The sequence below is a fragment of the Salvia splendens genome, chromosome 8, assembly GCF_004379255.2.
Source record: "Salvia splendens isolate huo1 chromosome 8, SspV2, whole genome shotgun sequence".
NCBI classification, from domain to species: Eukaryota; Viridiplantae; Streptophyta; class Magnoliopsida; order Lamiales; family Lamiaceae; genus Salvia; species Salvia splendens.
The window spans coordinates 18,193,809-18,198,513 of NC_056039.1; the positions used below are offsets into that span (position 1 = coordinate 18,193,809).

Genomic DNA, 4,705 nt, shown 5'->3' on the forward strand with positions numbered 1-4,705 from the left:
TCAACTTCGGGCAAATATTTTGCAGTCTCAAATTCCTCCCATCCCCCTTTTTTTTTCAGTCTGATCAACCTATTAGTTCATCAAGATAGCCCCTACTCTAGCCAACTGTTGGATTCACTCGGTCTCTCATTCTTCACCAGAGATGTTAGGACCATTCACTCATTCATTTTGCCATACCACCGATGCTTTAGTTCCATTCACATATGCTAGTTCCTTAAGGTCTTTCTTGAGGTTGTAATGGGGCCAGAGGTTATGATGTAAATAGGTAAGGGTCCTATAGTTTCTAAGTTCAGAGAAATCTTCAAGACAACAATGGACATGTGAACTTGGGAACAAAATTGGAGCAGCCTCCCTATTATATCTTCAAAATTTCCCAAAATCAAATAGTATCCCTTGGTTATTTTGGCCTAACCTTTCCCACAGGGCCATGTTACATTATTTCCTGCCCTATCTAGCTGATATGTATTTTTTTTCTTTGTTATGAGGGCCAGGTTACATTTTTTCCTGCCCTTCATTCAACTCTATATCTTTTTCTAGGTTAGGTTATAACTTCATGCCCTTTTCTCTTTCACTCTTTCTTATTTTTTTTCACTTTTTTTTCTTTTTTTCTTTTTTTATATTTAGCTCGGCTGTAACTCTTCCTTTTTGTCCCCTCTACCCCAATTAGTTAGCTGTTTCATTCTATCCCCTAACTCACATGGCATGAAGGCTAATGGTTTCCAAAAGGAAGATGAACTTTGAAATGTAGGCTCAAAAGGGGTAACTAAGGGACACCCTTACAATGAGGCAAGTTTATCTGGTTCGAAAGAAGAAAGGCCCAACTGGCTATATCCTATTGCCTTTAGTCCTCACTATCCGGTGTCATTTCTCTTTCAGCATCAAGTGGCAGCCTCTCTCATTCTTTTTTTGTATCAGTAGAAAGTGTTCTACTCTGGCTTATAACTCACATTTGGAGGGCTTTCACAGTTGGTTTAATGTATAGGCTTTTCCATCGTTCTTACTTCTTCTAGCCTGACTTCAACTTACTTTAAGAAATAGGGGTCTCACAATTCAACATGCATTTTCTTCTTCATTCATTCTCACTAAGGGTTTTATGCTTTCTGTTTTACCAGATCATTCATGTTTTCCTGACATAACATGGACGAACACATATATTGTTTCATTCAAGCTTTCTGTTTTAATGACTCACTGTCCTATCAACTGACCTATCAACTAATCAAGTTATGATTTGACATATTTCGCTTAGTTGATTCAGATGATTATCAGGCTCAAAAGGTAAAAACAAACAAGTTAAGTCATGCATATGACCACATACCCCACACTACTCCCCCCCTCACTTTATCAAAGCTTTCCCTCAAGCTCGCCCGATAAAGTGGAAAGAAAAGGAGTAAGTGTTGCCGACACACATAATAGGCAACTATATTCACAAAAACAAACTTCTCACACTTAGACCGAGCATCGGGCTAAGTGGGAGAAGATACCACCAAAACACAAAAGAAGACACTCAAAGCACGTATAAACATCTCACACATAGACTGGACACCAGGCTAAGTGTGGAGAAGATAGACAAAACAACAGAATAGTATATACACACAGAATTAAAAATACTTGGTCATTGGGGGAGGGGCGGTCATCGCCTAGGCTGATCCCTCCTGAAGCTAGTAGGTATGGGGTGGAAGTCGTCTCGTCCATGTGGCCACCTACTACGCACGCCAGGGGGCTGTACCAAACAGCTCCTGATCAGGGCAGTAAGTCATCCTGGGTATCCTTCCGACCAACGTCATATCTACACAATTTGCAATGATAGCTCCCAGTACATGACAACAATTTAAGTTGCCGGAGGCGCGGCTGGATATAGACTGACAGGTCCTAGCGATCCAATACCCCAGATGTACCTTCCTCTGTTTTAGCATACACCACATTAAGTACCACTCGGCCTCTGTGACGGAGGCGACCGTGTTGGCTTGGGCCAACAGATTGGCGCCCACAAAGGCTTGCGCTAATCTGAGGATGGGATATTTGATGCAGTCGGCTCTGGATTCTGTCGGTCGAAAAGCTTCAGTTCTCCTTGGAACCAACTCTTCCCAAGCAGCTTATTCGTTAAATCCCGGAACATCCTTTGGAGTATACAGGCCAAGTCTCACGGACCACTCACTGATGCTCATTGTCACGACCGCCCATACTAGGGATAATAAAACGAGGAGGTCGTGACCACGGGAAAGCAATAAAGGACAACATTTAAAGGACGACAGTTCATATGAAAGACCCAATTAAATTAAGAAGGAGAATATTTTAGTTCATTAAAAAGTTAAGCAACAGATTTTAGTTCAAAATACTTAATGTCATAATTACAATATCAAATAGTGCGGAGATTTCTAGCAAACAATTTTTCAAAGAAAACAGCGGAAAAATAAATATCAAAAATCCAATTAACTCCTAAAAGAACATTTGTTTTAGTTTACGAAAACCATTTGAGTAACGAAGTAAGCAGCGGGTTAAAGTCTCAAAGTATTTGACAGGACAAAAATCGTACGAAATAAAATAAATTCTTGCGACACAGTTTCAATAATAGCAGTGGAAATAGGTTATCAAGAGAGTCATAGGATGACGCCTATGACTCTCAACATCCATCGCAACATCCCGCTCAACATGCACATAGGGAAAACACATGCAGGGCTGAGTACTTGTTGTACTCAATGGGCTCATGCCGAAAACATTTTATACAGTTATGTCATCCATACCAGTGATCTCGTGTTTTACATGTAGTTAAAAAGTATTATGAGAACATAAAAATATTTCAAAGTCTGGTCAGACAGTCAATCTCCCCACTTTCTCATAAATCCATCAATCATAGTCATCATATCACAGTGCGACGAAAGTGTGGCAACACTATTCGCCCACGAGACCGGCCGACTAGCAAGGACGGCTCACGATCCCACCAGTGTACATAGCCTGATAGGGTTTGCGGCCCTACTCAGACCCAAATTCGTTTCACAACACAGCCATATAGCCCAACGGAGCAAGCTCAGACGAACTAGGCATCAGGCAACAATCTCACAAACAAAAACAACATGGCATGACATAACAAGTTAAACCACCCTTATAACACCACATCATATTTTCGGAAAATAAAAAGATTTGTAAAAGAAAGCCCACCTCGTTTGCTTAAACAACACAATACCCAACTCAAAGCAACCCTCGTTCCTTGTGCTCACGTACACACAATCCCCTTGCCAACACCACAACACAATCAGTCTTCCATCAATACAAATTATCATGCATGTCCTATCGTTCTCTTAAATTACCCACCCCAACATTCATCAACATAAGGAAAAACATGCCATAATATTTCTCAACTTATCACAAATAATCACGTCATAAGATACATTCCTTGATCATACATGCATCATATAATTCACCCAAACATGACAACAAGTATTATTTTGACATAACAAAAATCTGGCAGAACTGCGCAGTCGTTTTTTAAAAATCACCAAAACTCCATCCGACCTCATATGATGCTAAATTTTTGTCACTACACAGTAGATACATTCAAGCACGTCCAGTTAAAATTTCACACCGAAATCATATCATTTGGTCAGTCAAAACAACAATGCAACCCTCTGGTCGGAATATAAAAATTCTGGCAGTACTGCGCGGTTCGATTGAAAAATTTACCAAAACTTCATCCGATGTTCAATGAGGCTGAAATTTTCACAAAACACAGAAGACTCTTCAAATTTCATCCCATCAGAAATTCACATCAAGATAAGGCCATTTGGTAAGTCAAATAAAAAACAAAACTCTCTAGGTGAGAATACAAGTTTCTGCCAGAATAGCACAGTCAACTTCAAAAATTCATTAAAACTTCATCTTTTGTCAAAAGGGGCTGAAATTCACACACAACCCAGAAAACATCTCACAATTTACTCAGTTAAAAATTCGTATCAAAATATGAGCATTTGGCTGGTCAAACACACGTCGGAATCCACTGTCCAAACGCCACAGTTTTCAGGCTTCACAATTTCGAAATTAGGGTTTATTCCTCATTCATCCAAACACAATTATTCATGCTTCCAACACACAATCTTGCTTCAAAAAGTTCTCACAATCATGTTCTCATATATTCACACATCATTCACCAATAAATCATCCAAACTTCACACATATTCATTCAAAATCGCACATCCACAAATTTTCTCACACAAACATAAATTCCCACCGATTAATTTTGCGATCTATGATTCCTACACTCACTATATGCATGAGGGATTCAAGAACAACGATTCAATGTAAAGGATGAGGAAAATATTTTAATTTATACCTTCTTGAATCAAAATCAAACGGTAGAAACACGGATTGATGCGATTCCTCAGAAACTCTTGAAATTACAACTCCAATGGATGCAAGAACAAGGATTGAAGCAGAGTTTTTGGAGAGAATGTAGAGAGGGAGGAGGAGGCGTGTGAGAGTGAGAGAGAGAGAGGTGGACGGTTGGGAGGGGAAAAAATATGGGGGCTAGGGTTAGGTTTAGGTGATTTTATAGTAGGTTTAATCCCCAACTAAATTAATTTATTAATAGAGGCCAATAAATAAAATCCCACAATTAAAAGGGAATTTTCAAAAATTGGCTATTAAATTAACAAGGAATTTATTTGGTATTTACTTGGAGAGAAATATATTCACAACTTAGGAATTAAAACAA

At 39.1% G+C, this 4,705-nt stretch overlaps 1 long non-coding RNA gene across 1 annotated transcript; it reads right to left on the reverse strand.

Annotated features, from left to right (window-relative positions):
• Window positions 1-2,047: 2,047 nt before the first annotated feature.
• Window positions 2,048-4,487, reverse strand: LOC121744416. Its single transcript, XR_006038598.1, has 3 exons — window positions 4,325-4,487; window positions 3,157-3,229; window positions 2,048-2,182 (listed from the first exon to the last, which is right to left on the reverse strand). It is a non-coding gene; the product is annotated as an uncharacterized LOC121744416 (long non-coding RNA).
• Between the last annotated feature and the right edge of the window lie 218 nt (window positions 4,488-4,705).